This window comes from Tyto alba, unplaced genomic scaffold (assembly GCF_018691265.1).
Source record: "Tyto alba isolate M040663 unplaced genomic scaffold, T.alba_DEE_v4.0 Super-Scaffold_200000100656, whole genome shotgun sequence".
In the NCBI taxonomy this organism is placed as follows: Eukaryota; Metazoa; Chordata; class Aves; order Strigiformes; family Tytonidae; genus Tyto; species Tyto alba.
The window spans coordinates 1-13,877 of NW_024881285.1; the positions used below are offsets into that span (position 1 = coordinate 1).

General features: G+C 41.4%; 1 pseudogene; it reads right to left on the reverse strand.

Moving 5' to 3' along the window:
* Positions 1-1,016: 1,016 nt before the first annotated feature.
* LOC122152412 lies at positions 1,017-12,689 on the reverse strand (annotated as a pseudogene).
* Between the last annotated feature and the right edge of the window lie 1,188 nt (positions 12,690-13,877).

Genomic DNA, 13,877 nt, shown 5'->3' on the forward strand with positions numbered 1-13,877 from the left:
AAGACTGCTAGAGAATCAAGAAGAAGCTCTTCCCTTCAACGCCCACCCACCACCCCACTCCTGAAAAAATACTCCTTCACTGTTCACCCTTAATCCTTCGTCCTTCAAAGCTGTATGGCAGCAATGTTATGATGAAGTCATAAAAAGCTTACTTTGGAGCTGAAGGAGAAAAAAAACATAGAGGCCTTTCAAGACTCATTACAAAGACTGAGAAACCTGAAAACATGGAGAAGGAATATACTTGCTGTATCCTGAGTTTGTCAGCCACCTTCTGCTCTTTCTTCAGCAAAGACGCCGATTTTCTTAGTTTTATGTCTTTAATAACGATCGCCTCTTTTTATTTTTACCTTTCAAGCCATTTTTCCTTAATTTCTTGAGCTTTTTGATGCATCCAATACGAGAAGAAAACAAACGTAAAAGGGAGCTGTCTACTGGACTGACCAATCAAGTCATCTTCCAGTGACCTGTCATGGCTTGTAATATACAACACATCTAATTAAAGACATACCGAATCAGGTTTCTTTCTATCACATGTTGTTTATTGTTTGAAGTCATGTCTTCATATTTGTATTAAACGTAACAACAAAAAACCCAAGACTTGTATTAGGAAGATTAAAGCCATTATAAACTCAAATCAAACTAGAACCAAAACAGCACTGACCAAGTGCTATCTAATTAGAGCAATTCCCCAAGTCAGAATTAACAAACACGTTGGACTACCCAAACCACTACATGAATACATAATCAGTGCTTATGAATTCACAAATAAGAAATCTAGAGAGCAAGCTGCCCATTTAATTATCCGTTCCAATTAAGATTTTGGTCTGAGGGCAGTAAGCTTATGTGAACATCTATTAGCCCAGCTGAGTTACTTGAAAGTCACGTTTGCAGATATTACCATTTCTTCTTAAAGTGACTGTTACAGGGCAGATCTTTTCCTGAGATTGCTCTTGCTCTCCTCACAAAAAAAAAAAAAAAGTTTTACAGCATAACTCTGCTCTGGAAAGGTTGGCAGCTGTAGCTAAATACCGAGAAAAGAGAAATGATGCTGTGTGCTTCTCTTCAAAATAAAGAGCATGCACAAGTTCAAAAATGCCTGACAAGAGATCATATGAAGATGAATTAAGAACATAAAGGAATTAAAGTTGTCTACTCCTCCACTTTTTTCACAGGAGGTTCCTGTCAAGGAGATTTTTCATGATCGGTGTCCACCTGCTCTTGGGAACTGGAGCTGGAGTTACTATATTGTCTTTCTTGGGAGGAACGGCCACTTCTACTTTCTCCTCTGTCGCTTCAATTTTTGGGTTTGGCTTATTCTTCTCTTTTGGCTTATTCTTCTCTTTTTTCTCCTTTTCAGAGGTTGGTCTGAAAGCAACAGCATCTGCTTCTATAACTTATCTCTCACAGGGGTGGCATCATATCTGCTTGGGAACAGAGAGTTCGTTTTAACATCTGCTGCTGTAACTGGTTCCCTTGGTTGTCTCCCACCTCCCATACCACTCAGGACTGGGAAATCCTTAATTCTCCTCCCACTGTCCTCTCTTCTGGTAATTTTTATGTTTCTTTCCTTCGTCATCTTCCAGTGGCTTTTCCACCACCTTCTCTTTGGATTTTGTAGGGTCTTTGATGCCATCGCTCTCTCTTCCAGAAGGTTTTTCAGCGTAATTTCCAGCTCTATTATGACTTTGGTAGCTCTGTCCACCAGAATAATTCTCCCTACATTCCCGAGCATTTGGTGAGGCCTCCCATCTCATCCCAGGTGGACCAAACCTAGCTGGAGAAAAGTCCTCTCTGTTTACTGGAGGTCAAGGTTGAGCGCCAACAGCACAGCCCTTGTAAAATTTTTCGCTATAGTTCGTTTCCCATTCTCTGCGTCAGTCCTTTGTCAAATGGATTGCTAAAGCCAACAGATCTGCCATAAGAAGCTTTCATATCATATGGTGGAGCTCTGTATATCTGTTAAAATGCTCCCTCTCTCCTTCTAAGTTTAGGGGGAGGCTGGCCTTTAAATACCTGGAGACCTTGACCGTGAATGGGACCTTCTGGATGTGGGTGATCTTGACCTTGAACCTTGATCATAACCACGTGGCCTTGACCTAGAACGATGGTTGTGCCTCCTCCCTTTGCCTCTTCCTGGGTAGGGTGGCGATCGCGAGTAGGAACGAGAACGGGAACGACGAAATGATCGAGAGTAGGAGCGAGTGCGGGAAGAACCCGATCTTGCCTCGGAGTAGCTATACAAACTTCTACTGTAAGATGAAGCACTGCAGGGAAACTTGGACCTTAAGAAAGACACAACACAGTAAAAATAAATGAAATTAACTCAAAAGAGTAACTCTCCCCAATTTTTTCCCCTCCCAAATTTGGTTTGGCTTTTTTCCCTCTCCATAGGCTCATGTCAAAGCTTCTTTCAGATGCTGAATAATGCTACTGCACACGGAAGAATTTGGCAACACGCAAAGGTTTCCACTTACAAGACAGAACTGCTGCTTTGTTAGTGTGAAAATATACAGGAAGGGTACATCTATTTCCACTTACTTCTATCACGTGAACTACCAGAGCTATTGACTGATTTAAGGGGGTGTTACTGGCTTCTACTGCTATGTGTACATTTTCACTACTCCGCAACCACCTGCGGTGCAAATCATTTTTGTTGCAGTAAGATGCAGAAAGAGCAAGTTTTAATGGCTACAGCACAGTATCAAATATCAAGAAAACACGATTTAACCTGAAGACAGTAAAGCTCCATTTTACAGTGCCAGCTTAGTCTGTTTAACTTCCCTACTTATTTATTTGGGACCTTGTACAGGATGCAAAGTACTTGTGCTGCAATCTTACATACAGGACTTCTAGACAGATGCCCTAGCAAATTTTTGCACGTAGCTCTAGCTCTAACCAAGGATAGTGCCCGCATTTCAGGAAAAGGCATATCTAAAAGCTGTTAAACTCAGAATCTAGTAATATGCCATGAGGCCATTATTCAAGGAAAGATACTGACAGCAGTACTAAGAGAGAGCTATTCAGACTCCTGCCCAAGTGAATTCTGGGGATAAAAAACATCAGCTACCCTGAGTTTCTTCTTCACAAGTTTTGTTATTTTTTAAAGAGCCTTTTCACATTATTCCACATATGTTCATGAGCATCATGCCTCCTCTCAAAGTCCTTTACCAATTTAAGATTTCTCTACAAACAGCTCTGACATTTCAGTTCCTAAGAAAAAATTTAAAATGTCAACAAATTACTAGTGAAAGCCACCAGCTGGCAGTCCAGGTTAAAATCTCTCCATGTATGCATATGAGGATAAACAGAAGTGGAAATGAAGACAATTTCTCTCCCATATCTCCTCCGAAGTGCTTTGTGGTAATGGTTACAATCAGAGCAGGGAGACACACAAAATCCAGCAGCTGCACCTATTCAGTTTCTGGCCTCCTCACGGCTGTCAGGAGGTGAAGGACGTCACTGCAGAGAAGCTTTACCGAAAGACACACCTGCTCTGGAAGAACTGCTGCCAAATTATCGCTGTCGGTCAACTGTAATCTCTACCATATTGGAGCTACTAACCTATGTATGGAACCCCTATCACTGCTAATCCCTTGAATCATCCAGTCCACCTAACGAGAGAGAGGTGGAGTGGAATCTCCTCCTGATTCTTCTAGCCAATCTGCTGCTCCATTAGCAGACAGGGAAGGCAGTTACCTGGAAAATGAATGCCTATGCTCCTTCTGAATCTTTTATATTCCATCAGTTCCTTTGCAGAATGATTTGTAAATTCATAGAGTTTGGACTTTTTCTTTTCCCTGTTAAAAGAAGTTTCACCTTTATTCCAATTCTAATTTGACCTTTTTTACCAAAAGACACCAAGAAACAAAACATGGCCAATATGAGAAAATGCATACTGCATGCAAATGCAAAAGGTGGACATCCTATGTAAGCAAAAGCAGTTTAGAATTCCTACAAAGCTTAGGGAAAGTTTCAGAATTACATTTGTCTTGTTTTAGTTTTGCACATTTGCCATCTGCAACGAGAAAGTATATTGGAAGGAACACGATGCCATTTTTGCTCATGTCAGATGCAGTGTAACTGCAGTGCGATACGCTATCAAAATATAAACACGAAAACCAGCGCAACTTCATTGAGCCAAATGCCTACTCCACTTTAAGTCTCTGTTGTTCTCTGGAAAACTCCTCCCTAGGGAAGGGAGGCCGAGAGCAGCCTGGCTGGTGTCAGGAATCCCAGCAGGACCAGGGCAGTGACTGTCCCCCTGCACTCGGCCCCTGGTGAGGCTGCACCTCCTATACTGGGTTCAGCTTTGGGCCCCTCACTGCCAGAAAGACATCGAGGTGCTGGAGCGTGTCCAGAGAAGGGCAATGAAGATGTGAAGGCTCTAGAGAACAAGTCTTGTGAGGAGTGGCTGAGGGAAACTGGGGGTTGTTTAGCCTGGAGGAAAGGAGGCCGAGGGGAGACCTCATCACCCTCTACAACTACCTGAAAGGAGGTTGCAGCGAGATGAGTGTCAGTGTCTTTTCCCAGCTAACAAGGGATAGGACAAGAGGAAATGGCCTCAAGTTGCTCCAGGGGAGATTTGGATTGATATTAAGAAAAAATTCTTCAATGAAAGGGTTGTTGAGCATTAGAACAGGCTGACCAGGGAGTGGTGGAGTCACCATCCCTGGAGATATTTAAGAGACGTGTAGATGTGGTGCTTGGGGACTGTGGTTTAGTGGTGGGCTTGGCAGTGTTGGGCTAACGGTTGGACTTGATGATCTTAAAGGCCTTTTCCAATCTCAGTGATTCTGTGATTCTGTAAAGGAGGTGCTCGTGTCGTTGGGGTGGGATTTGAACGAGCCGCTGGTGCTGCTGTTGGCACCCAAGCTGATGACATGTTTACAGGAGCTGGGGGATATCCTGGAGGGGGGACAGTGCACTCAGCAGATGGGGGCTGAGCAGGTGTGTAATGAGGAGGAAATGGTGGTGGTGGTGGTACCCGCGGTGGGAGAGGAGGTGCAGTGGGGTGGTGGAGGGTGCAAGGGAGGTGTAGGCACAGGCACAAAGACCGGTGTTGGTGCTGGTACTGTTGGGGTCTGAGTCCTTTGGACTATGTTCCCTGTGTGGCGTCCTCAGTCTGGACTTCTAAAGAAACCCCAAAACACGTATCACTGTTTGTTACACTCTGCTCTGATTTGAAAGAGTGAAGGAACGAAGCAGGAGCACGGTGGCAAGCACTTCTTGTTCTCACCTTGAGCACTTTCCCTCCCTGCTTTCTGTTCATTTGAGACTACACTCACTTCTCGATCCTCATACTTCCTTCCACACCCTCACCCCCAGCAGTTCCCTCAGTCTTCTCTCCGTATACTCAGCTTTGCAACTGTGGATGGAGTCTGCCTGTGCTTAAAAGAGACTCCCATCTCCCACGAGCCAAGTGCCCACTGCTCCTCTGCCACTCCTTGATACACTTAATACTTCACACTTCTGATCTTCACCGTACTGCACAGGGATTAACTCATCTGCTCTCAGACTTCTAACCTCTTCCACACGTTTCCTGTGTTGTTGCCTCGTGATGATGTATTTGGCCTGTTCTTGTCCCTGACTTTTTATTTTCTTTCTTACTGAGTTTGAGGTCTTAGACAATCTGTGAGATGGATCCTGGTTTTTGTTCTGACTGATCTTTACGATTTTATAAATACAGTGCACCCTTACAATCTCTCTACAACAAATACATACCAAAAGGAAGGAATAACTTGACATTGCAATAATGGATAAAACAGAATCCTCTCTCTCCAGGTGAGAGGAAACAGTTTGGCTATTTGAGATGACTAAACTGAAGACAGTCAAAATTGTCATAAAATAACAGCATAGCCTCCTCCAATAATTTGCTCTGTCAATATTAACTAGGTTGCTAAAAAAATCTATTGGAGGCTGATTTCTATTGGGAAATCAATTTCTTCAGTCCTATTCAGCCAGCAATCAAAAGGCTGGCTTTCCATCCGATCTTTTAATTTTATTTAATTTTGATATGTAATTATGGTTTCCTCAAAAAGAGTTAATTTTTCAGAGTCCTCTTTGAGTCACGCACTGGAGTTTTATTTTAAATAACCTTAATGCAAGCACAGAACCCTCTTTGTTAGGCCAAATGAAGCCATTTAAAAATTAATTAGCCAATTGTATTCTCCACAACTATCTGTGCATACTTATTTCATGATAATGCAGCTGTTTTATAACTTACGCGTTACCGCCTCGTTTAACAGGTTACAGTATGTATAATATGTTTCATTTCTGTAGAATACTTACAGTTCCCAGCTTGGACTGGCACCTGCTGAGCGAATTCCACCGCTCTCATTGGATGAACTTTTGGCGTGGGGAGAGGAAAAAGAAAAAAATCCCATTCACTTTATCTGAAGACAATTTTTTAGAAGAAATTCTAAAGTTGCAGTTACTTACCAGCTGTGGGTATTGATTGTCCTTGGGGGCCCAGAAGACTTGGTAATGTTGGCTGCTTGAGAACAGGAACCTGATAGCCCTGGTGAATAAATGCAAACAGTTGGAAAATAAGCTCCAGCAAAATACAAGTATTATTGCATATGTTGAAAGAAAACTTATGTTCTCTTCCAACAAAGTGCTGATTGTCAGAGGAAGATTTAGCAAGTTCAGAGGCCGTCACCAGAGCAGCAGGAGGTGTCGGAGCCCTGAGTGGCGGTGGAGGTGGTGGCGGCTGCTGCTGCTGTTGCTGCTGAATCTGCTTACGGAGCCTTTTTGTGTAGCCTGTTCCATTTTTGAAGTTGTTCACAGCCTGAAGGCAGAAAAACATTTACAAGAAGGTAATAGGAACCTCCAGGAGATATACAGACAAAAGCCTCCACAGAGTAAAATTACTCCTGTGTTCCCATAAATACTATCAATCCTAAAATAAGCCAACATACAGATATAGTCAGATTAGACATAAGGCAGAAACTCTTCCCTGTGCGGGGGGGGAGGCGCTGGCCCAGGGTGCCCAGAGGAGCTGTGGCTGCCCCCTCCCTGGAAGGGTTCAAGGCCAGGTTGGATGGGCTGGGAGCACCCTGGGCTGGGGAAGGGGTTGGGACTGGATGATCTTTAAAGGTCCCTTCCAGCCCAAAGCGTTCTGTGCTGTATGAACACATCACATTAAACACTGATATTAATGACTGGTAACTCAGAGTATCTGTATTTAAAGTACTTCAGTGTTAACACCAAACTGAGGCAATCACGTTAAACAAAAATGTGACCTGAATTTGCCAGATTGTCTCTAAAGAGTTATATGCTTCTGTAGCAACAGATAATGTATTTGAGAAATAAATCTAGTTTTATTCAGTCAGCCTTTGCTTAAGGAGATGTAAATTAGTATTTTCTTCCTTTTCAGATTTTTGCAAACAGACTTTTCTTACAAACAGTTGATGTAAAAATCTTCCTGTTACCTGGCGTAGGCACTTGTTGGCAATTAAAGAATCAGGAGAAACATCTGTCTGGTGACATGTTGGGCATGTGTGTTCCTCAGATTCCAGTAATGCTGTTCTAATACCTGTGAATAATTAGAATCATCAGAATAGTTCGTAGGCAAACTAAGGAAATATTGTTGGTTCTAATCGATTATAAAAACACTTAAATGATTGATGGTGAATATGGTCTTGAATTGAGAGCCTGAATCTATAAATGATCAGTAGTGTAAAAAATTGATAGTGCGCAGCAAAACACTATACAGTTTTGACAGTTCACTCTTGTAATATTTGAAGATGTAGAGTAGGCTGTGTCTTGATGTTCCAACTAGTCTTTTTTCCACTATCTAGTACAGTGCGAAGTCACCAACCTCAAGGGTTAATGAGTAAAACACACCTCAGTCATTAGTATGTTCAAGTCCTGAAGGTTTTAACCGACTCTCCCATGGAGCAGAATGTGGATCACATGCCTAACTAGCCATTTGTTGCAGATCACAGGAAGTCACCCGAGTTGGCCATAGAGTTTTGCATGAGAGAAAAGGCTGTGGACAGGCTAAATGCATTTGATATCCAATACTGTAATCACCTGCACAATTAAGCACTCCTCTCATACCCGTCCCTCTGCAAGTAAAGAGGGTTGAACTAGATGCATAAAAAGGGAAAAAAAGCTTTCTGCTTTTTTTTTTTCTTCATTTCTATGAGCAGGGTTCTTCCCCAATCAGGGTATAGTTAAGTATTAAATAGAGCTGTTAGCAAAGTTAATTTTGTTATCTCCTGTTTTTGCTTTCAGAAGATCAGATGTGGTGCTTTGAGCTAACAAACATGGGAGGAACACTTACATTCATCACAATAACTGTTTCCACAGCAGGGAATAACAGCGGCGTCAGTCAAGATATCTCTACAAATGAGACATAACATCTCCTCTGGAAGAGGATCACCGTCTGAGGAGGAAGAGGATGGCTCCTCTGGTAAGAAGGGAGGCTTCTCCTTCTTTCCTCTAGCATAAGCTTCCCTGGAGGGTGGGTGGGGAAGGAAAAAGAAAAAAGTTAAAGATGGATAAAGGAAAACTTTTCCAAGCTTTGGCTTTTATGAAAGGAGGATGATCGATGGAATTCTCACTCCACATTAGCCTTCACAACCACAGGCATTTAGTTTAAACTACTCTTCTAGAGTCACAACACTGGAAGAGGGAGGGGGGGAACAACCTTCCTTCTGCAGAACTTTCCCATTTGTTGGATCATCTAAGAAATTAGCTCAGACTGGAAAAATCATTTTTGACAGCTAGAAATCAGGTGACATGAATCCCACCTCTCCTTTGCCAGAGGGTGAATGTAAATTGCAGGCTCGGGGTAAAGTTAGTCTCTGAGTAATTATGTTTTATAAATGGAAGTCCGTGTCACAGCTTCTACGAAAGGAGATCCATGACAGAAAATCAGAAGTGCTTCCAAGTGCATTTTAAAACAGCCACTCTTGTCAGCACACAGTAGTATTCTCTTCATTTATAGCAACAGGAAATTGTCAGTCTGTTTCACACGTGGGCTTTGGTAAAAGCCAGAGGGGAAGGACATCTCAGTCCAACAGCTCTATGGTAAATTTTTCAAAAAGCTTTTGAAACATAAACCAGAAGTAAAAGGAGCTTTCAAAGGGAACGACTCCACTGTAAACACTACTGAAATGCTTTGTAGAAATACAGATTCTGAGCATACCAGCAGCTTAACCAATTTCCAGGGACACAAACAGCAGGAGCTCCCTCTTTTAATATTAGAAAGTATCACAGATTTCAAGGTTAAGATCCAATGACAGTGCTTCCTCCCCCGTAATTACAGACGATGGCCAGTTTGGTTGCACTGTCACTCAGGCATTTACGCACGGCTTCTCTCGTTCACTTTTTGGTCAGTCCCAGTAATTCCATACTTACGCATTAATAGGTGGTATTGCATATTTTCCTGTCTTGGTCAGCACAGCACCCTTTGTATTGGGATCTTTCACCTCCATCATGAAACTCCTTGGAATTCCTGTGCTCTTTTTAATTCTGGGAACAGACTCAAATTTTTTGTCCTGATAAGAAAAGAAATACGGACATATCTCATCTTAAGACCCACACTTACAATGACATTTCACTGATTATTTTGAGCAGCAAAAGCCTCTAATCCTCCCCTTTAACTTAGCCTAAGGGTTGCTTGATGAATATAGCCAGGATGCTCCAAAGGCTTGAGCAGTGTTTTGAACTTTCTAACAGAAAAATTTCAGCAATATTGAAATATATAAAGATATGCATTCAAGTTCACAGAGGAAGATCTGTGGGCACATGTAATGTCTATGACCTAGAAAAAAAGAAAATTTCATGTTGAAAATTCCATCTTTCCCTTGAAATTTGAAGGGCTTTGCACCACTGCCATATAACCTCTGTATTTCACCCCAAGAGGAACAGTTCTCAAGATGAATATTCATGTATTTGTCACATAACTGCCGAGGTAAAACAATTAAAAACAAAGTAACACCAGAAGTCCCCCACAATCTTACCCCATTTGTTGGGCAGTTCTTTATATAGTGGCCAGGATTTCCGCAACGAAAACAAGTAAATGATGGTGGAGGTAGACCCAAGGATTTCTTCATGTAACTAAAATTTTTTGGGGAAAAAAAAAAAAAAGGTATGCATGTGTCACTCTTGTCCAAACAAACATCTCTACAATTTTTCCATAGCCTTTAGAGAACAGATTTGACATTGTCAACACTTACTTGATTGGATCATACTGCCGGCAAGACTGTATCATCATAGCTTTTATCTTCTCTTCTTCGGAAGCGTTGGCTTCAGACAGATTGGCAGTCTGTTTAACAGGCAGTTATTTGACACACACATTAGAAATACATCTAAGCCCGCACAGCTGAAGACAACACCACTCACCTAATGCTGTAAAGAGCAGCACCACCCTAGCTGAGGTTGCATGAAAACAGCTGCTTATATAAAATATAGTTCTCCTGAAGGTGTTCTGGGGAGTCCTTATGCCATGACGTGGTGTTTATGTGCCTCTTAGCCTACTTGAAAAGAGCATTCTTGGGCACTCAAAACCTTAGGCTCTGTTTGTACCTTACATAAAGTCTTACGTAACCAGTCCAATTTTCTTCCAAGTGGATTGAAGTTATGTGTAGAAAAAAAATTATTGTCCAGTAGTTTTAAACTGGATTCTCAAGCTCCAGACTATTTGAAGGGGAAGGTCTTCACTGTACATTTAGTTGAGAGAGTTCTATGCAAGTATCATTATTTACATTTTCCAGCATTAAAAGGACACACAACTTAAGAGTTGGGGAAGATGTTGCTTGCTGAAATTTGGCTTCAGATACAGAAGCTTTAAAAGGAATCAAGCTTCTTATAACGCCTCAGGAAAAGATCCTTTTTGGTAGAAATTTGACCGTCATGTGCTGTTGGCAGCCCAAATGGCACGTCCCCTGCCTACTAACTTCTTCATATGAAGGGATTTAACTACAGTCAGCACAACCTGCAGTTTTTCTCCAGGTGACTGTGTCTTTTTAACATGCAAATTGTAACAGAAACCTTACACAGAACGAGATCGTCACATTGTTGAAGCCAGCTGATTTTTTTTTCAGTAGTGTTTGTTCAAATGTTTTTATTACACACTAGTGCAGACACAAGCAGGGCCTAAGGGAGCGACTGTAAATGATTTGGACCTTCAAGCACCTGTCACTCAGATCAACCACTCGTGTGTCTCTTTTTATATGCATTCATTCACAAAAGTAACCAGCTAGTTTCAACAGTTTGTTAAATGGCCGTTTCATAGACACAGGTTTTTCTCAACCGTAACATAATCCAGGTTGACATCCATGAAATAATTTTCATTAACATTTACAGAAAACTTTACAGATACTCGACTAATTTGTTTGAACCCAAGCTGTTTACAAAACACGTCCCAAAATGACTAAACATTACTAGGCATAGACCAAAATTCAAATAAAGCATTTCATACATAGTAATAATAATGCAGAAAACTTTTTTGCAACACGTTGCCTCCATGCTAAACCAGTCTGCACTGAAGAGGTTAGAATAAGTAACAGCTTTGAGCTGCTTTATGCCATGTTCCTGCATTTTTCTGAAACACTTAAATTTTCTCGAAAGCTTCAATGCGTACACCACTTTGACAGCGTTTCACATTTTAGAGTAAAACTTCACATGAGTTTACAGAACCAAGGGTACGTTTAGGGACAGCACTAATGGAGACCAATTTCTTTTGGTGGCTACCTTGCAAACTAATTGTGTGTGTTTGGTTGGTTTTCTGTCTTCCCAAATATACACAATTTAATTCTGCGTTGGGAGGGAGAGGAGATTTCTCTTTCTTGGTAATGAACTCCAGCCTTTATTTTCAGAAGAAAGAACTAGCTCCTCTGCATTGGGCCCTACCTTCTCTAATCCTTGTCACTTTAAAAACTAGTAATTTCCCTGGCTAGCACTCCTCCTTTTCACACAGTGCAATCACTAGTGCTTTCCCAGACAAAGTTACACAGCGTTGAGCAAATAATGCAAGCAGTTCCATAGCAAAACATGGCGTTACAACAGCTTCGGAAAGTCACATCTGCTAATATGCCACACATACACATGGTATGTTCCTACAAACCATTAGGTACATTTACACAATTTCCACAGCCTGCATTCAAACAACTGAGATTGTGTTGTCCACTGTCTACATGAAACTGTGCAGCGTTCCACGAATGGATCTATACAGTGACTAGAAATTAGAAAATAGCCGTGCAGTTGTGCGTGGTACAGGAACGCTTCTCTTTTGGCTGTTCACAACTTACAGCAAATTAAGTTATTCTGTGAAAATTCTGTTAGTTTCCAGTGCAAAATTAAGGAAAAAAATGAGAAACAGCAAAAGAGCTTCTGAAGTGCTGCTTCTTTGTGTTCTGAAGGTGAGTAGTACTGCAACAGTACGTTGTGGCTGAGAAGTTACTCCCCTTCTATCTTCCCAAACTGGGAACTAATCTTTACAAGACAGTAACAAAATAGGCACACATTGTAAAGTTAAAACAAGTACTGTAAATTATTAAAAATTAAGTTTTGTTCACATTACAACAGTTATCCAGCTACAGATCACAGTATAAGATTTAAAAATACAAAGCAAACACTTGTTATTTTTTAAGTATTTGACAAGTATATACCTTAATAAGCTGCGCCAGAGAAATTGATGCAGAAGACTCATCAATCTGTTCGCAAAAAATCAAACACATATTCAAGTTCTAACATCAAAATATAGCAATAGTTAACCTCTACTGTATCCTGAAAGTCTGCACTATATCCTCCAAGTGTCACTGAAAAAGGCATTTCCAACCTAGTGTAATGGTATTTGTTCAAAACAAAATCCAAACCTATGACAGCTTAAGGGTGCTCGTGTGGTTAATGAGAAGAAACAAAAACAACCAAACCCACTTGAGATCAGCTTATTGCTCCAGAATATCTCATAGAGGGACCCTTGTCAGATGCTCACAAGTGCTTAAAAGTTGAAGGGGGAAGCTGTCAGTTTTTGGCTAACAGGGAATTTTTAAAAAGTTGTGCTTATCTGAGAGGGAAGCATCACTACGGGAAACTTCTTCTCAGTGTAGTTTGTAAATGAATCAGTTAATGTCTAATCGCGTATAAATGCACATGGTTATGCTTCTACGAACAAAGTATCGTTGTCTGTCAAAATAAAGCAGAGGCATATGAGCCCTGAAACATGAACTCTGCCCCTCCTGTCAAGGAGCTGGAAAATGCCAAACTCACCACACCCCACAAAACCCAGAGAAAAACACCAATCTGAACCATCAGCCGTAAATGTAACCCACTACTTTGTCTAGAAAAAAACCAAACTGCTCAAATTAGTGAAAGAAAAGTTTTTACCATGACAAAGTGGACTATAAAAACTGAGAAAACTGGTTACTTGTATTATCTTAAACCACAGGGCATAGTATCCAAGTTAGTTTGGGAAGGGTGAGATTTTAATACTATTCTCCCTGTTGTCAGACCAAAACCAATCTTTAATGATGATGAAAACATGGATTCAGAGCACAGTCCTGTGGTTTTCTTCTCCACTGTGACCACATTCCTCCCTCCCAGCCACCCGTGGGAGCAGCTTGCAGGAATGAAGTCCCCAGGCCGCAGGTTAGTAATGGACTGCAGGGCTTATTGAGAACTAATATTGAAGCGCAGGTTTTCCACAAGGAATGGGGAACCCCTGTCTTTTTCCTTTTCCGGTCTATTGAATTCTATTATGCCACAGGCAGCAGTTAAGCCTACACTAGTAAAACATTCTCAGAAAGACCCTCGAACCAGTGCCTGTTATGTCTTCAGTTGTTCAAAAACATAGACTAAAATTTCACAATGTAACATGAACAGCTCTCACAGACCCCCACTTCAGGGATGCCCCCCGAGCCCATGCA